The sequence below is a fragment of the Octopus bimaculoides genome, chromosome 4 (assembly GCF_046866305.1).
Source record: "Octopus bimaculoides isolate indiv1 chromosome 4, ASM4686630v1, whole genome shotgun sequence".
Lineage (NCBI taxonomy): Eukaryota > Metazoa > Mollusca > Cephalopoda > Octopoda > Octopodidae > Octopus > Octopus bimaculoides.
In genome coordinates, this window is record NC_142931.1 from 148,107,417 (window position 1) to 148,132,310 (window position 24,894).

General features: G+C 36.7%; 1 protein-coding gene across 6 annotated transcripts in view; it reads right to left on the reverse strand.

The window, feature by feature from the left end:
* The window catches only part of LOC106884256 (rho GTPase-activating protein 18), a 126,406-nt gene extending 101,748 nt beyond the window's left edge, over positions 1-24,658 (reverse strand). For 2 of the 6 annotated variants that reach the window (XM_089351737.1, XM_014935535.3), the window contains exons 1-2: positions 24,530-24,658; positions 22,269-22,358 (exon numbers count right to left, since the gene is read on the reverse strand). The gene's annotated coding sequence lies outside the window, so the exon portion shown is untranslated. Of the gene's footprint in view, positions 1-22,268; positions 22,810-24,529 lie in introns of those variants that run through there. The other 4 variants (XM_014935537.3, XM_014935534.3, XM_052967604.2 and 1 more) reach the window with 3 other exon arrangements.
* Between the last annotated feature and the right edge of the window lie 236 nt (positions 24,659-24,894).

A 24,894-nucleotide genomic window follows, 5' to 3' on the forward strand; every position in this document is an offset into this window, starting at 1 on the left:
TTTAGAGACAAGGCTAACAGCCTTGAGGAGGAAAAGGTCTTCTCGTTTACTATTTCAACCCCAGTATTTGACTAGTATTATCTCCCACTCACCCATCACACTCTCGCAAACTTACCTACCCATTCACCCTGTCCACCCCTCTCTACAGCATCACTTATATTCACCTCCAGTATGCCCTGACACATCTTCATCACCATCTCTGTCTGTCTGTCTGTCTCTCTTTCCCACTCTCTTTTCCAACTGGGGCAGCCATGCATCTTTTCTTCTGCATCAAACCTGTTTCTGTCCCTCTTATCATACTCTAACCTCTCATCACCTGGCATAAAGTCACCTCCTTCAATATCCCTCCCACTGTGTAGTAGATGACATTTTCCCCCAAAATGCTGTATGGTGGGACTGAACCTGAAACCACATGGTTGTGAAATGAATGCCTTAACTACACGTGTGTGTGTGTGTGTTTGACATCTTGTGTGTTGAACTGGAGAGACAGAAACTGTGTGAAGCCCAGTCAATAACTCAAAAGTTACAGCCTTGTCTCACTGATGGTGCTTGAGGATTGCATCAACCCTTCAAATGTCCATATCCAGCTCAAATATTGTCTGTCTGTCTGTCTTGTGTTGAAACCAGCCACATCCATTCTCTCACACCTACCCTACAATGTCACTCCTAGAATAAAGCAATCCTATTATTGAAATCTGAAAGAATTCCAAACAATGTGAATAAATATTCATTACATTTGACAAAGCAATAGGAACTCTAGAGGGTTAAGGAGGGTACACTCTGGAATATTCAACCACTTTTTATAGTAATTCAGTGAACTGAGAGTCTGGTTAATTGGGTAATTGAATACATATTATTCAAATAGCAACAGGTATTCATTTACTGTCTGTACATCGTTCCACTCTAGTTAACATGAAGTATTTTTTATGCTTCGTTGCAATTCACACAAGTCTGAAACCCTAAATATATGTGTTGCGGGGTGGGGGGGGATCTTTTATTGTCTACTTGTCTCAGTCACTAGACTGCAGCCGTTCTAGGGCAATGCCTTCAAGAATTTTTAGTCAAATGAACTGACCCCAGTACTTACTTTTTTTAGAGCCTGGTATTGGTCTCCCACTGTTAAGTTACAGGGATGTAAACACACCAACACCGGTTGTCAAGTGGTGGTGGGGCACAAATGCAGACACCCACACCCACACACATCTATATAAAGAAGTGCCGATCTCTCAAAGTGGATGGAACTCATGGAAGAGGAAGACCCAGGAAGAGACAGGATGAGGTACTGAAGGATGACCTCAGGATGCTGAAGCTTTCAGATAAGTTGACAAAGGACCAAGGTACCTGGTACCTTGTTGTACTCAAGAAGACTCGTCTTCCACAAGTGAAGAAGATTGACTTGTAAGAGTCCTGTGCCAGTGAAAAAGAAGCACCCAGCACACACTGAAAAGTGGTTGGTGCTAGGAAGGTCAGAAACCAAACCAAAACAGACTGGAACCTGGTGCAGTCGTCTGACTTGCCAGCTCTGGTCAAACCATCCAACCCATGCCAGCATGGAAAACAGACATTAAAAGGTGATGAGATATATATATATATATATATATATATATATATATATATATACATTATATATATATATATATATATATATATATATATATATATATATATATATTACATGGAAAAAGTGTGAGCAAGAGAAATAATATTCCTAAGATTATAAACCTGGAAAATTACAGGACAAGATATTACACTTGGAAAAGTTCAGGACAACTTATTACAACTGGTAAAGTACAGAACGAGAAAATTTTTACTTAAAATATTGCAGCTAAAGATAAAATATTTAAATTTAAAAAATATTAGCTTTTATTAAAACTAAAAATTTTATTACAAGTTATTACCTCTATTTGTTGTTACTTGTTACTTCTATTAAAAATCAAAAATAAATCCAAATATTTTTTGCACTTCAAAAAAAAAAAATTAACTTTTGAAATTATTAATTAATAATTAGAAATTTGAAAATAGGTTATAAAAAATAATAGTAGTACATATAGCTACATTGGTACGTCTAGCTCTCATTTTTTAAGTATTCTAGTGTGTCAATATTTTAACAAAATTATGCTATTTTGTAAATTACAATCAATTTTTAATATTCAAATTTTATCCTTAGCCGCAATATTTTAAGTAAAAATTTTCTTGTTCTGTACTTTACCAGAAGTAATAACTTGTCCTCTACTTTTCCAGGTTTATAATCTTGAGAATACTATTTCTCTTGCTTGCATTTTTCCATGTAATCCATGTTTTGTCCAGGCTATAATAATGTGTCAAATATGTCAATTAGGGGAGTCATTGATAATTTTTTCCTTACCTCAGTGATGCTGGTGACATATATTAAAGTCCCCTTATAGAACTATATTTATAAAAAAAAGTATAGAACTATATTTATAAAAAAAAGTATAGAACTATATTATCACCCTCAAACTTGAGAAACAAACATTCATAATTTGTTTTCTTTTAAAACTTCATTGCATGAAAATGATATCATGAAATTCCTTAAATTGAACTCTATCTTTTAAGCTTAATTAAAATGTAGTTTGTTTTTAAAATAAAAAAGTTAATTATACATAAATCCAATTTTTTGCCTTACTTATATTTTACCTCACAACATTTTTATACAAATTTTTGTTGCATGGGACTAAAACTATGAAATTCTTCATGCTTTCTTCTATCATTGAAACTAAGAGAAATATATTTTGCTTTTAAAATAAAAAAAAAGCTATTTAGTTCTAAACTTGATTGGTGGTGTTGCTTACTCTCCTATAACGTTGCTACACATTTTGATGTAAACTTTTTTTTTACAGGATCAAATCTCAATTTTTTATATCAAAATGTAGCTAGGGACCAGTTGTCTTCAAAAATGTCAACGGTTTTCAATTTGGTTAAGAACTGAATTAGAGACAAGCCCTGAAAGATGCTGCATGCGAGTAAATTGCAGCCATAAAACTATTATTCAACTACGACTGTACTTGAATGATATATATATATATATGTATATATATATACACATGCACACACACACACGTTATACATACACCAGTAGCTTTTCAATATGGACAAACATTAAAATAATGATGGTGATGTGTATTATACACATACATTAGTACATGTGCATAGAGAGAAAGGGGGTTGTAGTCGTAGTACCATCATCATCATCATCATCATCATCATCATCAGGCATTAAAAACAGACATTGAAATTTTATTTGTTTATTGTTTTTTGTTTTTTGTTTTGGTACATTTGTGTATGTTTATAGAAAGACAACTTGAACCTATAATGAAGAGAATGGAATTTTTTTACTAATGTTAAGCTCTGAGCAAGCTGTGATGGGATGGGCTTCTTTTTTTTTTACAATACAGGGGAATAAATAGCAAAGTCAACAGTACAGTGACATCAACTCCTTTAGAATTCAAGTTTTTCTTGTTGGCAGCAGGTGAGAGAGAGAGAGAGAGAGAGAGAGAGACGGGGGAGGGAGAGGGGGAGAGAGACAGAGAGAGACGGGGGGGGGGGAAATAACTCAGTCAGGTAGCAGGAACTCTGAAAGTCATTCATAGACTTCAAGACTTGTTATAAACATCAGATTATTAGAAGCCCAAAACAACAGCAGGCTATGATAAAAAAAACACTTGCCACAACAACTGTAACAACAATGGCCACATCATCATCATCATCATCGTCAACAGTATAAATATCCTTCTCTACTCTAGGCACAAGGCCTGAAATTTTTGGGTGGGGGGAGGGAGCCAGTCGATTCGTTCGACCCCAGTATGCAACTGGTACTTAATTTATCAGTCTCTTTTGCTGAACCACAAAGTTATGGAGATGTAAACACACCAAAACTGGTTGTCAAGCAGTGGAGGGGAGGACAAATATAATGGAACTGTGATTATGTATATCAGAAAAAATATGTCAAAACAATTTGTTGGCCTTTTATGGTTTTTATAATTATTTCTGTTATATAATATTGTTATGTTATATATTATATTCATAGTGTTTAATATAATATTGTAATATAAATAAATTATTGGATTGTCAATAGAATATCTTTATATTTAATTTATCTTTATTATTGAATTATACCAATATTTATTTGGTATTCAACTGACGAACCAGTGAATTGATGTTTAACACACCCCTTGGAAGGATTTCTTTTCCTCAGTTTGTTACTATATATATATATATATATATATATATATATACATATATATACATATACATACAAAGTCAGAGATGCTAAGTCATACAAAATCTCACAAAGGCATTTACAAATTGAAGAGATGGCCCTCTTTTGTAAAACAATAACGGCAATCACTATATATGTTGCCTACCAAATCCATTTGGTTGTCCTGGGGCTATAGCAGAAGATACTTGCCCGAAAGTGCCACACAGTGGGACTAAAACCAGAGATGCAAACATCTCAGCTGACAGCCATGCCTTCACCTGTTATATCAAAATGAAATATTTGAGTGAGTTGCGATCTCCTGACAACACCTAAGACAAACAATAGCTTTGAAGAACTATTGACTTGGACTGTGATGGCCAATCTATGCCTGCATGGAAACCAAGCATAAAATAATAACGAGGATGGTGAAAGAGAAAAACAACCAGCAACAAAACTGAAAACTGGGTCACAGACTTGAATCTTACACCAACCACTTTATATATTATGAAATGTTGGAGTAGAGACAGGGACGGCTTTTAGAAGCAATGAAACCAAATGTATTTCTGCTGTTTCATGGACAATGCAAACACTAACAGAGAAACAGTAACCAAATCTTGTAAAATGTAAACAGAAATTTTAATATAAATCAATAAATAAATATGATTAAATAAACAAAAAAACATCAGACTTGATCAGGAGTGTAGGTATTAGTTTTCTAATGACTGGTTACCATGGAAATATTAGATAAAACAGACTTTTATTTGTTATGGAAAGATAAATTTACAGTTATTTTAAGACAAAGATGGTTTATATGAAGTTATCAAAATCATAAGAAATTCAACTCTAAAACAACAAGATTGTGAATTGAATAATTCACAATCTCGGTGAATATTTTCAGTCAAAACTTATGATGCACAGGCGACTACGAAAACCGAGTCGGCATGGTATGTATATGTGTGTGTGCATATATATATATATATATATATATATATATATATATATATATATACATCATCATCATCATCATCGTTTAACATCCAGTTTCCATGCTGGCATGGGCTGGACGGTTTGACTGAGGTCTGGAGAGCCAGCAGCTGCACCAAGCTCTAATCTGATCTGGATGCCCTTCTTAACGCCAACCACTCCGAGAGTGTAGTGGGTGCTTTTCATGTGCCACCAGCACAGGAGTCAGTCATAGATTTTCATTTCTTAACATTTACAGGATTTTGGTTTTGATTCTCAGGTTGGGCAGCACATTGTGTCCTTGAATAAGGCACTTGATGCTGCACCGATTCACTCAGCTGTGAGTGAACATGCAACGGAGAAGAGTCTCATCGGGGCAATCTCAGTCACATGTACAACTGACAGTCACCACGGAAACTGTGTGAAGTCGTGAGATAAGTCCGAGGAGTCAAAAGACAATATTGTTCAGAGGATTCTCTTTTCACTTAGTACAGGTCAATGTAGAACAGGTTGAGAGGCAAACAAAGTTACCGCCAGACAGAAAGAAGAACGGCAGGTTTAACAATATTATTGTTGGGAAAGAAAGCAAGCTTTCCTTTTTAAAGAAAAGGAAGGTTTTTTATTAACAACTTAACAATACACGTACTTCAATAAAATGTGAAGTGACAGTCTCGAAATAGCTCCATCGTATTGAAGGTGCTTATTAAGTGACACTGGCAAGAAGTAAGTCATTGGTGGCTGCGAGAATCTCTTGAAGTTTTTAAAGAAAAAAAGGTAATGGCAACTTCATATGAAGATGGTGTGCGTGAAGTGTTGAGTGCAACAGAAAATCAAGAAGCAACAAGTATAATAAGGAGAATTGGTGACAGAAAGCAATATTGGAAGTGGCTCTGTGTGTGTGTGTGTGTGTGTGTGTGTGTATATATACATACAGATGCACATATACATACACACATACATACATACACACATATATATATATACATTTAAACTCGTATATACATATACATACATATATATACATACATGCATATACATATATACATATACATGCATATACATACACACACACATATATATATACATTTACACTCATATATACACATACATACATTTACACATTTACATTTGTATACACACACAAACATACGCACACATATACACACACATGCATACATACACACACACACACATATACATACATACATATATTTATACATACATACAAATATATATATAGATACATACACATACAAATATATACCTACATATATACATACACCTACACCCACGTATATATCATTAACATCATCATGTAACGTCCTTGCTTCCAAGCTGGCATCGAAAATATATATCATATATAAACATACAAATATATACACATACACACACAAACACACAAATATATATATATATATATATATATATATATATATATATATGTATACACACACACACACCTACGTATATGATAACATCTATAATATGCTTGGTAAGTGAAAGTTTTAAAGGAAATCAAAGTCGAGCAGAGAAGCACCAAATGCCAAACAATATCTAATTCTGACCTTATGTTTCAAGTTAAATTCTCCAGCAATTAACTTTATTTCTCATCCCTTCTGCGCTTAATACATCCAAAGTGGTTGGTTTCATCAGTTCAGTGAGTCGGTGGTGGGATCCTCTGGCACTATCAACTCAAATTCACAAATAACGACTCCTTGGACCCTCAAAACACTTGCACAGACTGACCGAGTTTAAGAAGTGACCTTACTCGGTCAGGAGTTGATTTCCAGCATATCTTTTATTCTTTTACTTGTTTCAGTCATTGGACGGCGGCCATGCTGGGGCACCACCTTGAAGAGTTTTTAGTTGAATGAATTGACTCCAGTACTTCTTTCTTTTTAAGCCTGGTACTCATTTTATCAGTCTCTTTGCTGAAACGCTAAGTTACAGGGATGTAAACACACCAAAACCGGTTGTCAAGTGGTGGTGGGACAAACCCAGACACATATATATATATACACACACACATACATGATAGGCTTCTTTCAGTTTCCGGCTACCAAATCCACTCACAAGGCTTTGGTCAACCTGGAGCAATAGTAGAAGACACTTGCCCAAGGTGCCACACAGTGGGACTGAACCTAGAACCAGGTGGGTGGGAAGCAAGCTTCTTACCACACATCCACACTTGTGCCTTGTGTTTTAAAGCTGCAGTCTGGCCACAGTGTCTTACTGATTCAACCTGAAAAATTGCATCAAGTGTATGAGTATCTGTGAAATATCCAATCATGTTAATTTCACTCGTAGGAATTGCTGATCATCAAAACTAATTGAGAACCCACCACCGTAATTAAAAAAAAAGAAGAAAACTTAATAAGAAGAAACTGTGGTTAAGAAGCTTGTTTTGCAACTGTGTGTTTTTGGGTTCAGTCCCACTACACAGCACCTTGGGCAAGTGTCTTCTTCTATGGTTTGAGCCAACCAATGCCTTGTGAGTGAATTTAGTAGATAGAAACTGAAAGAAGCCTCTTGAATGTATGTGTACCTTAGCCTTGACATCACAAGATGTTGTGAATAAGTGTCACAGTTATACAAGCAAGGTGGTTCCTTTCCAGTCTTCCATGAAAAGCACGTCTGGCCATGGGGAAATATTACCTTACTTGGAAACAGGTGAGGATTAGCAACAGGAAAGGCATCCAGTCATAGAAAACCCTCTTCAACAAAATTCTATCTGACCCATGGAAGAATGGAAAAGTGGATGATAAATGATGATGATGATGATGATGATGAACGACTAACTACCTTGGTTTTTGTTTGTGTTTCATTGTCTCTCAATTGCACCATCCTTCACTTAACAATCTTAATCCTGGATTTGCCCAAGATTAATTTTTTGTTAGATAAAGGAAGATCTACAATTTTAGTCAGTCTTTCATTGAAATAAAATATAGCTACAAAAATTTAACAGCTTCTGACAACAGCAGATGACTTACAACCAAAGAGATAGAAATATGTTTTAATATATTTTCCAATTCACACTTCAGCGAACAGTTCTAACTGTCTAACAGAAAAAAAGAGGTAAAATGAAAGCAACATTCCTGAACTAGTTCCCTCTCACAAATTTTCCAGACGTCTTCACACATACAAGCAAATGGATCAATGAAAAAAATGTAAGTTTTAAGTTGGTGGTCAGTGATGCAAATCAGAATAAAATATGAACTGATTTGACATTGAAACCACATTGAAATCTGTTGACTCAGCAAAATTCATTGAGTTAATTTTATCATTAGTCTTTCTTTCTTTCTTTGTCATAGAAACAAATATTTGCTTAGTTGTGGGTTTTTTTTAGTTCTGTTTCCTTCCTGCACTTTTGTAAGAACAGACTGGACTGCGAGCAGGAAATATTGCATTGATAAATATGTTACTCTTTTCAGTCATTGGACTGGGGCCATGCTGGAGTACTGCTTTGAAGGGTTTAGTCAAACAAATCAACCCCAGGACTTGCAGGGTTTTTTTTTAGGTTTTTAGGTCTGGTAATTATTCTGTTTTTTTTTGTTTTTTTTGCTGAATTGCTAAGTTATGGGGATGTATGCAAATCAGTTATGGTTGTGAAGTGGAGGTGGTGATGGTGACAAATACAGACACAAATACACACACCCCACACATGACAGGCTTCCACACAGTTTCTGTCTTTCAGATTCACTAACAAGGAATTGGTTGACTTGGAGCTATAGTGAAAGACATTTGTTCAAGGTGCTGCCCAGCAGGACTGAAACCAAAACCACACAGTCTCATGCTTGTGCCTACCAATCAAGAATTTTGAAGAATTTCATAAAATAACCTTTTCTGCCTTTGTTTCAATTAATTTTGTAAATAATGAAGAATTTAGTAAAATAACTTGGTCATTAATTAATCTGGAACATAAATTAATTTGAAATTTCTGGAAGATTAAATTGTACTCTTTTACTCATTCCAGCCATGCGGCTGCGGTCATGCTGGAGCACCACCATTGTAGATCACTTTAAAATAGGACGTTGGTATTCTAGAACCAGGGGCAGTTTCAGGCAGTTTGGTATAAAAAGGGTTCATCTGGTGTTTAAAGCATAACTGATTGAAAAGTTCTTAAATATAAAATACATCATTATCATCATTTAACAGCTATGTTCCATACTGGCAAAGGTTGGACAGTTTGAAGGGATATGATAGGTCTAAGGACTGTAGAGGGTCCAGTTTCTGCTCCTGAATAGTTTCTACAGCTCGATGCCCTTCTTAATGCCAACCACTTTACCCCAAGAACTGGGTGTTTTTTTTCATGTGGCACCAACGCTAGTGAGGTTAACATGCAGCTAGCAAAAACTACAAACATCAAGGAAGGCAGGGCAACCTTATGTATAGCGATGATGGGTTAAAGTATGATAGAAAGTGGTAGGGGTAGCAGAGCAGATCTTTGAAGAGAAGCTGCATGGTTACCCACATTTACAAGAGAAAGAATGAGATAAATAGCGGAGAAGATCATAATTTGATATGAACACTTTAAAATGGTAAGCTTTTGTGTCATGGAACCAGGGTTGGTCTCAGGTGAGAAGGCACAAAAAGAGTTGAAAAAATAAAAAGTAAAAAAAGCTTTCACTGACTTAAAAAAGAAAAGAAACTACATCTCCAGAAACAATGATTTTTTTTTTATCAATGTTGTTTCAATCAAGATTATAACAAGGCAACTTAGCATCACATTGCGTATCTCTCTCTCTCTCTTTCTCACTTGCTCCATTTAATGTTCTGTTTAGGTATGTGAAACTAAGTTCTAAGAGGGTTACCAACCAGAAGCACAATTACGGGGAGGAAATAAAAATCTGTGTGGAAACAATTACACATTCTCACATACATTTGTTTCTCATGTTACCCCGAGTTAAAACTATAGAAAAGGTATTGTGTAGGTTGCTAATGAATGCAATAAAACTGAATGAATAAAAGCTTGTTAAAACAATTAGTAATTGACACGTTCATAAAAATCAAGACAAGACTATATTTAGAGTCAAGACAAAATTATATTTTGAGAATCATCACTCTTCAGGTTTATTTAGCTTCTGCATTTTATGGAATGGGTCTTCAACCACTGGGGATGTGGCTCATTTGGTACCGGGCCACAGAGAGATGATGAGGATGTATTTATGCATGTATGTATAAATAATGACAAATATCTGCTGAGGCCTTCACCAGGTGTCTTGGGGAAATTTCGAACCTGGGTTCTCATTCCTATGGTATTTCCCCAAGACACCTGATGAAGAAAATTTCCCCAAGACACCTGATGAAGAAAATTTCCCCAAGACACCTGATGAAAGCTGGAGGGTATATCAGCCGAAACGTTGCGTTAACAACAAACAAGATGAGGACAAATATCCATCAAATGTAAATAATGTAAATAATGTCCATAATTCCTCATCTCTTAAATATAGAACTGAACTGGTAGGTATACCTATATATAAGCAGATGGGCAGAAAGCTGGTAGGTATACATATATACAAGTGTGTTGGCAGCTAAGTGAATGTGTGTTTCTATAAACCACATCAGTTCCTAATTTTTACCTTCATTTATTCCCAACTGCTGCTATTTCACTGTCTCTAGGTAAATAAATTAATTCTATCAACAAAATAGCCAATGGAAGAAGAACTTCTTGTAAAGTTACCTGTTGCACAAGGGAAATTATTCAAGAAGCTCCTCTTTTGAGAAAGAGAGCAGGAGACCAGTTTATGAATTGACTGTATACAAGCACTTGTGATACAATAGGACCCTCTCTCTCTCTCACACACACACACACACGCACACACAATATGGTATGAATATGTTGCAGAAAGCCATTGTGATTTCTTGTACTAAAGAGATATATACACACATATACACATGTAGTAGACATATGTGTTAGTGAGTCATTCTATAGTTCAGAGAAAAATTGTGGACGTGTGTATGAATAATATCCCAGTTCACATACACATAAATCACACACACACACACACACACACACACACACACACACACACACACACACGTACACTAACTCACCCCTTGCCTCACTCACACACACACACACACATACAAAGGTAGACACAGTGAATGATTTTATTGCCTCACAAAGAAAAGGTGTGTGTAAAAGAAAAAAACTTGTATATTTTCATGCAACAAAGGAAATTACACACACACACACACACACACAAGTAAAAGTAAATGAAGAAACCGAAAGAAAGAAAAAAACAACCCGAGAGGAATGTTTGTGTCACTGCACACACTCACAAACAAGGCTGCATTTTCAGGCAAAGACAAACCAGAGACTTTATTAATAACCCCAGGCACCCCTCCCACTCATTAAGTCAAGGAATGCTTGAGATATAAAGAAACATCAAACTGAACAGTTTCTTTTTCTAAATCATGGGCACTCGACACCGACTTTATTACACGTTTCATTTCCTAACAATAAAACAAACACTTATGTATGTGTGAGCGTGTTTATATCATCCTCTTTATTTAACGTCCGTTGGATGGCTTGACAGGAGTTGGCAAGCCAGAGGATTGCACCTAGCTCCAACCATTGCCTGTTTTGGTGGCAGGCCCTTCCTAACACCAACCACTTAACAGAGTGGACTGTGTGCTTTTAGCAAGGTTTCTACAGGTTTCTTTTTAGCAAGGTTTCTACAGCCGGACGCCCTTCCTAATGCCAACCACTCCAAGAGTGTAGTGGGTGGCATTCACATGACATTAGCAACAGTCACAACTACAATTTAACTTGACTCGTTGATTAAATTTTCCACAGAGATGAACTAAAACCGTTCTGCTTAGGTACTGGTGTGCCTATTACATATAGATATTTTGTATTTGTTTCAGTTGTTGGACTGAGGCCATGCTGGGGCACCACTGCCTTCAAGGGTTTAGCCAAACAAATCAACCCCAGGACTTATTTGTAAGACTAGTATTTGTTTTGCTAATCTCTTTCACACCTATAAATTGTTTTGTCATGTCATGTGGTTAAGCGCTTTATAGGTGTGAAACCAACGGTCACTGTGACTGGCCATAACAATTAACTTCATACATATATATATACATACACACACACACACACACAAAGATACTATCATTAATAAATAATAATAATATAAGTGGTTAGCAAGCATAAAAACCAAAATGGTAAATTTATAAATTCATAATCAACTTCTTTTAGTTGCCTCTTATGATGTGCAGAGGAAATGCTGGGACTATTCTTTGACAGGCTAATTCTTACCCAACATTAGAGAAGTGTGAAGTGTTTTGCTTTAGAACCCAACATGCTACCCAGTTCAGAAACTGAACCCACAATCTAGTGATCCTGAGGGCAACAACCTCACCATTAGGCCACACACCTTCACTTAGCATAAAGAAAAAACAAAATTTTGAATTCATAAACAAAGAGAAATGTACAAAGTGAAACCAGTTATTAATCTTATTTAATGAGAACAACCAAACAATTCCAAAATGAAAGAAAAAAAAATCTTGAAACGAAGCAGGTATGACTATGTGGTCCTTAGTTTGCAACTATGTGGTTTTCGGTTCCATCCCAATGTACAGCACTTTTGGGCAACAATCTTGTACTCCAGCCCCAATTCAACCAGTGCTTTGTGAGTGAATTCGGTAGATGGAAACTGTGTGGAAGCCTATCATACACATATGTCTGTGTGTCTATGTTTTTGTTTGTCTCCCCCCACCACCACCACCCAATGCTTGACAACTGGTGTTGGTCTGTTTATGTCCCTGTAACTTAGTGACATAAAATAAGTAGCAGATTTGAAAGATAACTACTGGGATTGATTTGTTTGATTAAACCTTTCAAGACAGTGGTGCCCCAGCCTGGCCACAGCCCAAAGACTATAACAAGTAAAAGAGAAAAGATAAGCATTTAATTTATTGAAAAGGCGTGGGTCACTTAACGCAAGACCTTACCATATATTTCATTACCAGAACACCATTTAAAGACTGTCCCCAAATGTTTCTAGAATTAAGATAATCAAGTAGATCTTATCTTTTGCCAATCTATAGCCATGATAGAATTTGAACTCAGCATTAAAAGATAACAAGATATTCAAAGAGGCAGCCAGGGGGCCTCTACACCCACCATGGGCAATATGCAGCCCATGGGACTTTCTGAATAGCACCCTAATGAAAAATTACCTTGAATCCTTTTTTAGTCGTGCAGCCCACCCAATCATAACTAGGTCTTATGTGGTCTGCTTCTTGAAAATAGTTGCCCAAGCCTGCTCTACAGTCAATAGAACTTGCTAGAAATAGCTGTCAAATTTATCTCAATGCTTTGGGGGTCTTTAAAAAAAAAAAAAAGGGAAAGATACATTGAGAAACACACTTAGATAAAACACTTTGATATCTCTGAAAATATTTTCAGTTCATTGAAGCTTATTATTTCCCAAATCTAGGTAAACTGAAGGAATGCAGTATTAAAGAGAACTATCCAGAACAGATAATGAAACCCTTGTTATTTAAACCCAAGAAGTGTTAGGTGGAGAGAATATTCATTTCACCTATTTTACTGGTAGAGGAAGAGAAAATAGAAAATAGAAGCAGTGACGAGTAAGGTGGGTGGAATAGAAAAGGTAAATAGCTGGACAACCAGTTTTAACTAATCATTAGGTACATAGTGGTACATAAAAGCCAAAGTCTAGCAGGAAATTCTCAGAACGTGCTGAGCTTCACACACGTGACACCAAAGAGTTTTTTGAAGTTTACTTTCTCTTTGTTTTAATCAAAATATTTTTTCCTATTTCACTTTCTTCTTAGGAAAGCATTCATCACTATTTACGTGTATGTATGTATATACACAATGTGTACACATATATACGCATGAATAAATGTATACGGAGGTTTGCTCTTAGTTAACAGAAATGACACATTTTACGAAGTTGAAGTTGCTTCGTTAGGATAAGAGCATTGAGTATACCTGTTTCAGGTAAAAACTCAAACTCTCATCCTTCACAACAATCTTTTATCTGTTACTTATTAATCATTGGACTGCGGCCATGCTGGAGTACTGCCTTGAAGGGTTTACTTGAACAATCTGATCTCAGTGATTAGTTTTTAATACTGCTGCTTAAGCTTGGTCTTTTGCTGAACTGCTAAGTTATGGGGATGCAAACAAACCCACACCAGTTATCAAGTAAGATTGTGGGACAAACACACACATATATGTGTGATGGGCTTCTTTCAGTTTCTAGCTACCAAATCCACTCACAAAGCTTTGTTTGGCCTTGAGCTATAATGGAAGACACTTGCCCAAGGTGCCATGCAGTGGGACTGAACCTGGAACTGTGTGGTTGGGAAGAAAACTTCATATTGGTTATCTAAGTTGACAAAGGGACACAGGTTCAACTCTCACTCAAGCAGTTTCACTACTCTAACATGTTCTGACTTATTTCTAGCAAAGTCAACAGCCTCCATAGAAATATCCAACAAGCAATTGACTTTCCATTCAAGAATATCCAAGATGGAAACTTTGATGGTGACTTAATGATCCTTGAAAAGTTACAGACTAATATCAATTAATTTTTTAGTGCATGCATATTTGCGTCCAGAGCGAGTGTATTTCTTTCGATTTATCAATACTAACCAGTCTTCAAATCAAATTGATTGATCCAAAACAGCTGGTTAGACATTTCAAGATATATTAATCAATGTTTTGCCTATTATATCATAAATATATTCTGAATAGAGTGTGTGTTGTGGAAGTTTGTATTATTGTGTGCTTAGCACTAGAGTCACGGATTGAAACTAATGGAAATGAATCTTTGCTTTTGAATAAGATATGAGAAGATATTCCCACAAGACCTGCTCCATATTTTCTTTCTTGGGCTCTAGGGCAGTGTGGAAGTAGTTGCCTGACCCAAATATAAGAGACGCTTGCCAAAGATTTGAACTCAAGGCCTATAATAGCTGTGGAACAGGAGGAAATGTAGTCAGAAATAGTTTGTTCCCCAAACAAAAGGACTCCAAATTATAATGGATGTTGAACAGGGATTAAGTGATATTCATGCATCATAAAGGAAAAAACATTTACATCCAGGTATCATCAAAACTGGCTGAGGAGGTCAGCTTGCATGAATACAATCTCCGATTTAAAAAAACAAAAACATCATCATCATCAACGCCAGTTAAGAACTGTCTCCAGAAAAAGGTGGTGAGTTGGCAGAAGCATTAGTGTCCTGGACAAAATGCTTAGCAGTATGTCTTTGAGCTGTTTATATCCCGAGTTCAAAAATCTCCTGGGGTCAACTTTGCCTTTCACCCACTTGGTTCTCGTTTATAGTAGCAGAAACAATTGCAACTGGTCATCAAAGATCAACTCAAACTCTTTATCTTATTAGAGTGAGTGAGTGAGTGAGTGAGTGAGTGAGTGAGTGAGTGAGTGAGTGGGTGAGTGGGTGAGTGAGTGAGTGAGTGAAAAGCATACATTGGAGATTTAACCTTTTTGTTACCATATTTGTAATGAACACACTGCAATTAAACTTGAAAATAAGAATTTGTGAAGGTTTAGTTTAATAACTCCCTCATTTATGATGGTGTTTGGTGAAAAACTGATCAAGTAGTTTTTTCAGAAAATTATAATGGAAGATTTTAATTTAAGCATTAACACTTTGAAATGTGGTGTTTGTAATAAATAGAACCAGAAAAAGTATCAAATGGCCCCAGGCTTACAAGAAGCAGCAGTGACAGGCTAAATAGCACCACCGATTTGGTTGCCAAGTTGGGGATCTTATCAATTCAGTCTTCGGTATTTGATGTGTATTGGTTGTACTGTTTTTTTTTGTCTTTGTTGCTTTTTATATTTCCACTTTAGTTCGATGGATCAATAGTAAGGTTGGCATTTTTTAGGTTCTGAGCTACTTCTCCATATTGGGAGGCCACAGCTTCAGAACCAGGAAAGAAATGCAAGATGGATCCTTCAAGGTGAAACAATTGGCACGAGACTGTGGGTAGACCAAGAATAATAGGGTTGGATAATATCCATAGCTCTGTTGGTCATGCTTGGGAATCTGGTTGGAAAGTGTAATGATTATTTCTTTGTTACCCACAAGGGGCTAAACAGAGGGGACAAACAAAGACAGACAAAGGGATTAAGTCGATTACATTGACCCCAGTGCATAACTGGTACTTATTTAATCGACCCCGAAAGGATGAAAGGCTAAGTCAACCTCGATGGAATTTGAACTGAGAACGTAGCGGCAGACGAAATACCGCTAAGCATTTCACCTGGCATACTAACGATTCTGCCAGCTCGCCACCTTGGAAAGTATAATGATGGCTCTTCTGTAAGACTCTATGGATGAGGTGCCTAAGAACTCTGCTCCTGTGAACCCCCCACTCCCCAGGAACAGCAGGTGGCAAAAATGGAAGGACGAACACCAATCAAGAAATAGCGAATTTTATCTGAATACAAATACTGTTGATTCTGTTTTTTTTTTCGTGAGGTGACGGTGGTGGGTCAATACATGACTGACGTAGAAAACAAAATTCCAAACTAGAAGCAAATGCGGAAATTTAACTCTGGTGGGAATTGAATTCAGAAACAGGAGGTGCCAAATAAATATAAAGAATGTTATTTTAAATCTGTTCTAAAGGAAACAGAAGAATTATGCAACGTGGAAAAGATATTTTCAACCAAGAAAGATTTGAGAACCAAGAGCTACAAAAAATTATAACAACATCTGATTGTGGTGTTTAGGTCACAAGCATACAAGTACTGGGTGTATATAATTATGAAGAGATGTGTAATTATATACAGTGTGTATAATAAGTAAAACTAAAGGGATGGTGAACACATTTTTCAAAGTAATTAAAAAGTGGGTTCAATATTTCACAGACAAGCATCAGTGAAGTTGATGTGTGTGCATGTGTGTGTGTGTGTGTGTGTGTGTGCGTGATATAGATGTAGGATAATTATAGGAATGAGGATGTAGCATAAAGTTTCAATTATATGCATGGCTATGTGGTTAATAAGCTTGCTTCCCAACAATGGAGTTTCAGGTTCAGTCCCACCTTGGATAAGTTTCTTCTACTTTAGCTCCAAGTTCAACAAAGCCTTGTGAGTGGATTTGGCAGACAGAAACTGTGAAAGCCCACTGTGCGTGTGTGTGTGTGTTCTTGTCTTCACATTGTGGTTGTAAATGAGCATCATTGTCATACCAGGAATGTTGTTCATTTTCAGTCTTCTATGAAAAACATGTCTGGTTAAGGGGAAATATTGGATCATTCCATAAATAATGTGGTTTTTTTAATACTTGTTTTATTTTTCAAAATTAAGATAAACAAAGTTCTTTTTTAATCTAAAATATACTCTCCTTCATTTTCTACAATGTTCTTCCATCTATCTGGTAGATTTGCAAGCCTCCTCTTCCAAAATTCACTTGTCCATGACGGAAGATACTCCTCCAGTACTGTTCTAACCTCATCTACAGAATTTATATTTTTTCCATCTAAATGATTTTGAAGACTGTGGAATAAATCATAATCAGATGGGGCAATGTCCAGCGAATATGGTGGGTAGAGCATCCTTTCCCATTCAAACTGCTTCAGCCTCTGGAATGTCATCCTCACTGTATGTGGCCGAGCATTATCCTGATGGAAGAACACCTTTTGTCTTGAAACCAAAGATGGTTGTTTTTCTTTTAGCGCTTGGCTGGTTGAATGACCAAATCCAAACTTCTCTGCTAGTTCCTCAACAGTTACAATGGGATTTTGTTCCACCAGGGTTTGCAGGATGTCCTTGTTGAGATCTACAGATCTTCCAGGATGAGGCTCGTCTTCTAGGCTGTAGTTTCTGGCACCAAATTTCAGGAACCACCTTTGACACTGGCTTACGCTTATTGTCCGATCTCCATATACTGCATTAATATTGCTTGCACTTTCTGTTGCGTTGTTGCCTTTATTGAACTCATAAAGCAAAATATGCTGAATATGCACCTTTGTCATTTCCATTATAGTTTTGAAAAAATAACTTAAAATCGAACTGCACTCTTCAAAACTTGCACTAAGAATAAGGACAATGTAAAACTACTACCTGCTTTTTTTTATACAGCAAGTTGATGCAGATAGTTTATTCTGTGCCTCTCCGACTTTTAGCTCATGCAATTCGAAAAACCGCATTACTTATGGGATGACCCAATATTACCATACTTGGAAACAGGTAAAGACTGGCAACAGGAAGAGCATCCAGCCATAGAAAATCTACCTCAACATATTCTGCTTGACCCATGCAAGAATGGAAAAGTGGACATTAAATGATGGTGATGTTATTTTTTGTATATTATATATTTTTAATCACCAGGTCTTATTAAAACAGATACAGTCAGAGTGAACAAGGTTTTGAACAAATCAAATTCTTTTGATTTATATTGATCTTTTAATAATATGGATTATTTACATGAATGAAATTACTCTCATGATAGCAGTGATTGCAACCAGAGAGGCCACAGGTGAATATTAACTCAGGAAAACAGCAAAAATATTGATAAAACAAACACACAAGGGTAGCAACACAAGTTATGTACATTTGTAAGGATATGAGATTTTTTAAATTTTTTATATTTACACACTGGCCCTCTGTCGGTTATGACAATGAGGGTTCCAGTTGATCCGATCAACGGAACAGCCTACTCATGAAATTAACGTGCAAGTGGTTGAGCGCTCCACAGACACCCTTAATGTAGTTCTCAAGGAGATTCAGCATGACACAGAATGTGACAAGGCTGGCCCATTGAATTACTGGTACAACTCATCATTGCCAGCTGAGTGGACTGGACCAACATGAAATAAAGGGGCTTGCTCAAGGACACAACATGCGGCTGGGAATTGAACTCACAACTTTATGATCATGAACCAAACACTCTTACCACTACACCACACACCTTCACTATACATTTGTAAGTTAATAACAATAGTTTATTGTGCCCGGGGAGAGTCATTCTCTTTTAGTGCTTTATTATTTAACACACACACTGGTTCGATTTCCACTCATTTACTTTTTTTTATTTATTTTTTATTATTTTATTTTTATTTTCTTTCTATATTGACACAAGACCATAGATGTTTATAAGAGAGAAACAAATGAATTAATCAGGGTCATTACAAGTGCATATTTTCTTGAGTTTGGATAAATAAAATAGAAAAAAAAAAAAAAAAAAAGCACAGAGCAGTTTGTGGATGCAGAGGGTAGACCGTAACTGGGTATCTCTTTTACCAAACACATTTAGGGTGTATAATAAATGTTATACTTTTAGCCACGCACTTTATAATAAAATGCAAAACAAACAAATGGAGCCAGGACAGCTCTCTGGCTGGCTGGAGCCAGGACAGCTCTCTGGCTGGCTGGAGCCAGGACAGCTCTCTGGCTGGCTGGATCCTGTCAAACCGTACAACCCTTGCCAGCATGCAAAACGGACGTTAAAAGATGATGAGGATGCACAAGGACAGCAATTTTGACGGAAGACAGTTACTTGATTGTACTGCCCCTAGTATTTGACTGGTATTTATCAGTATAACTACAGATGTGTGCCCCCACCACATTTTTTTTTTTTAAATGTCAAATTCTGAAACGTATTTCTTCAAAATTTTATTTAGAAAATAGCCATTTTTCGGAAAGTTATGAGGAAACAAAGCTATTGAGAGGGTCACACATCTGTGGCGATGTTATTTTATTGACCTCAGAAGGAAGAATACACACACACAATATACATAGATATTTTTATACATATGTATATACATGCATACACATACATACATAGATGTATGTATATATACACACACGATGGATAAAAGAATATACAGGAGGATCAGTTAGTTACGATTTTAGTCAACATATTCCCCTCTCGGATTCACACTTATTGCAGCGATCCTTCAGTTTTTCTAAGCCCTGTGAAAGAATTCGGAAGGTTGGGCTTTCAACCAGACCTTTCGCGACACTCTTAAAACCAGGAACTTTTCAGCCCCCCCCCCACTCGTATAGACAGACATATGTTTGTGTGTATGCACTGACTATATATGTTTGTGTGATTAAGAAGATCGCTTCCCAACCTCAACGTTCCATGTTCAAATCCCACTGCATGGCACGTTGAGCAAGTATCTTCTATCATAACCCCGGGGGCAGTCTTGTGAGTGGATTCAGGCGATGAAATAACCCCACTCCGCGCTTTCTTGCCTTCACGTTGCGCAATAGTTGTAAACTAGTGTCACCGTTAGACAAACGGTGTAATCTATTTTCAATCATCTGTCAAAATAAAGTCCTGTCACAATGAGGGTGGGGGTTGAAAGATTGTTTAGAAACGGGTCAGGGTTGGCGACAAGATGGGCAACTGGCTGTAGAAAACTTGCCTCAACGAATTTTATTTGTCCTACTAGGGGCTAAACAGAGGGGACAAACGATGATAAAGGGACTAAGTCGATTATATCGACCTCAGTGCGTAACTGGTACTTATTTAATCAACCCCGAAAGGATGAAAGGCAAAGTCGACCTCGGCGGAATTTGAACTCGGAACGTAACGGCAGACGAAATACCGCTAAGCATTTCGCCCGGCGTGCTAACGATTCTGCCAGCTCGTCGCCTTAATAATAACAACGATATACATGTGTGACACCTTGGGCAAGTGTCTTCTACTATAGCCTCGGGCTAATCAAAGCCTTGTGAGTGGATTTGGTAGACGGAAACCGAAAGAATCCCGTCGTATATATTTCTATACAAGAAAGAATACAACGGTCGGCCAACTTCAATTTATATTATAGATATATATATAAAGGCATTCTTCAGCAAATGAGACCGATAGAATAAGTACTAAGTTTACAAAGAATAAGTCCTGGAGTCGATTTGTTCGACTAAAGACGGTACTCCAGCATGGCCGCAGTCAAATGATTGAAACAAGTTATATATGTGTGTGTGTGTGTGAGAGTGAGAGAGAGAGAGAGAGAGAGAGAGAGAGAGAGAGAGAGAGAGAGAGAGTGTGTGTGTGTGTGTGTGTGTGTGTGTGTGTGTGTGTGTGTGTGTGTGCGTGCGTGCGTGCTGGATGCGGTGTTAACCGGTTTGCTTTCAAGTCAAGTGCATAAGGGTTCGATTACCATACACGTTCCTTCCCTTGGTTGGGTGTTTTCTAGTCTAGATTTGACTAATAAAATTGAGAGAAGAAGAATTGATATTCGTATAGAATAGGATAAGGAATTATCCGAGTACTCTGAAAAAAATCTCTTCGAATGTGTATATTTTAGGCACCACAATGGGAAAGGGGATCCTGTCCCCCACTCCTTATGTTTTTTTTTTTTTTGAGATTTGACTCGGAATAAATCTGAAAAACTTTCGAGAAAACATTAAATGTGAAAGATTGTGGAAAGGAAGTGGGTGAAGGGTAGAATCACCGGCAGGGGTAAAGAATACGGCACCACCCGTTTTCAGTGTAACAAAAACCCTAACCCTAATCCCTAAACACCGGGTGTGCGTATTCTTTACTTTTACCGAATCACCCACCCCTAAAAACTTTTTCTTTTAGCAGAATTGTGTTCTATGTTGCTTCAAACGTATACATCCGAAGAAAATGGTATTATTTTTACGATAACACCCGCCTCACCAGACGGGTGTCATAGCAATTGAAACAATTCGCCGGAAAAGACCACAGAATTGGGGTGGGAACAAAATATAAAACATCCGATGGACAGTAATTTGCGGAAACCCTCCAAGATATATTTGTGTGTGTTGTGTGTTAATGGAATTTGTTAGACGGAAACTCTGCGGAAACCGTGTCATATTTGTATGTGCATATTTGTATGTCTGTCTGTATTTTCTGTTTATATGAGACCGGTCTCAAATCCGTCGTTGTTTATGTTCTGTTCCTTTACATCCCTTAACGTCACCGTTCGATAATTAGAAATCGATAAAGAGCTCTGAACTGTAACAATAAGTATTGGAGTCTCGACCCCAGTAAACAATAAAAGAATATATATACATATAGGCACAGTTGTGTAGTCACATACATAGATACATTGTTTGTGTGTATATATATATATATATATAAGAAGTGTGACTTACCACAAAGTGGTGAACAAAGTATTCAGAAAAAGGGTAAAAAGAATCGCCGCCGCAGAACTCAAACGAAGAATGTCTTCTTATAATTTGTAACTGGAAGGAAGAAAGTTGTTCAGTAACTCAGCTCAAGATTATGAATATATGAAATCTAGTCACAGGTTAGCTTGGTGAGAGACAGAAAAGGGAGGAACAGTTGAGTGTATATAGCTTGAAATGTGACCCAACCAGCGAAACTTCGGACCTAAAAGTTAATTAATAAATTTAATCAACTAGCAAATCCCATTTGACTCTCCGTCAGTCAGGGGTCACTTGTGTTGGTCATGCTAGGCTTCGACAACAACCTTATTTCCATCATTATCCTTGCTTTAAAAGTAAATAGGTTGACACAAGTACACTCTGTCCAGACACAACTGACAAAGGTTTTTCTTTCCCGTTTTTGCTCTTTATTTGTCGATTAGTTTTTATATTTTTTTATATCAACTTTCCACTTCCGTCGTCACCTCCTGTCTTTCTCCCTCCCTCCCCCTCTCTCTCTCTATCTCACACACACACATTGATAAAGACGTTGGTAGGTACACGTAATTATAGACATTTCATATATAAACATACACATATATACAAGCACTCCGGTTTCTTTTATTCCCCTCTATCTATCTATATATCTATCTATCCATGGTGCGCGTAATTATATTTTAAATGTAAATTATATTTTCTTTTACATATCAAATTTTTATTAATTAAAAAATATTAAAACTATATGCCCGATTTTATAAATTAAATTCTTTTCCCAAGTAAAATAACGAAAACTTAAAAAGATATGATTATGGAAATAATATTAAAAGTTTTGTGAAGTTACCCAGTGAAAAGTTGCAATTTTAGTTTGTTTATGTTTGGTGGCAGGGAATGTGTCCGTGAGGAGGATTCGAACCAACAAATTAGAAGTTTATGAAATAAAGAAGAGGATTTAGATCGATAGAGCCCATTACAAGATTAGTGTGTGTGTGTGTGTGAAAGGATGATAGAAAGAGGGGGAGACACGAAGAGAAGTAAAGTAATATATAGGGAAGAGGAGGAAAAAGTGAGAGAGAGAGAATAGTAACGATACAAAGAGAAAGATAGGTAGAGTGCGACATAGAGAGATGGAGTAGGGAATATGATGGAGAGGGGAAGTGATAGACAAAGAGATATTAACTGTTCTCACTCTCTCCTTAGAGAAGTGAGAGGGGGAAATGATAGATAGATAAAACCTGCTCTCACTCTCGCTTCAGAGAAACGAATTAGTGTGAGATAGAGAGACAGAGACAAATATCTACGTCACAGAACAAAGAGAGAGAGAGAGAGAAGAAACGAAAATTGGAGAGGGGGAAACTGATATAGAACTTAGAGAGAAGGGACAATTTACCTTCCTCTACGATTCAAGAGTTATATATATATATAAAAAAAAGAGAGAATTGTCCAAGGGACAAAAAAAAAAGGTCTACAAATAGAAAAGAGAGCCAGGTGCCCCCGTAGAGAAAGAGAGAGAGAACGTACAGATGGAAAGAAAAATTCAATATATTAGAAGAAAAGAGTGAGGGGTTAATTAGATAAAGAGAGCAATTCAGAGAACTTCCACAGAATTACATTGAAGTGGAAGGAAACGACCCACTCGTTAATTAATACTGTTCGGTGATCAAGTCAATTATTTGCCTGTTCAAAGCATTTTCATAAGTTAGTCTTAAATATACATGCTTTTTTTAAATTTCTATTTCAAGCTTTTAATTAGCCAATGTTTCATACGTTCTCAGTAATCTAAAACTTCACAAAAGCCAAGTTACTCTGGTGGTTGAGAAAATAAATGGTAATGGATATCATATCTGATAGATGGACGCCAAGGAAATGTGTTCTGTTTATCATGTAACACACAAGACAAGCAAAGGGTTAAGAAGTTTATTAATTTTGATGTTTGCAATGCCGCTGTTGCGGTTATTCGTGCCAATGTTGCTGTCGTGGCTGTTATTTTCGTAATACTTCGTAGTCGTCGTTACTTTATTAGGTTATGTTTATGAATCCTTTTAATATTTTTGCTGTTGTTGCTGATGCTAGAACTATAATAGTTACTGTTGTTGTTATTGGTAAAGTTAACGGCATTTTGTAAGCTGGGAGGTGGGGGAGGGGTCCTTATTGTCCTCCCCTCACCAAAATTTATGTAAAACAAACCAAATAATTTTTATAATAAAGTTATTAATTGGTATAATTAGTGAAGTTATAATAGTTATTCATACCAGTGATCTGTTTGTTGGTGTTATTGCCAAACTTTCATTATCACTCGCCTCCAATCATCCAACAGAGTCGACAGAAGAAAGAGTTAAGAAAGGATCCAGTAATCGGTGTCGCCGACAGCAGGATTCCACCCCCTCTCCTCCCCCTTACTTACACACCGGCTCGATTTCACGTATTCGCACTTAGACGTATAGTCTTACGTGCATACACATACACACACACATGTAGACATCACAGAATGGTTTCTTTCTTTAAAAAAGATCTTGGACTGGTGTTAACGTATTAACCCATTTTATCATTAAACATTTCAGTGGAGTAAACACTCTCATACATACCCACCACACACAATCCTAACAGCACGAAGAGT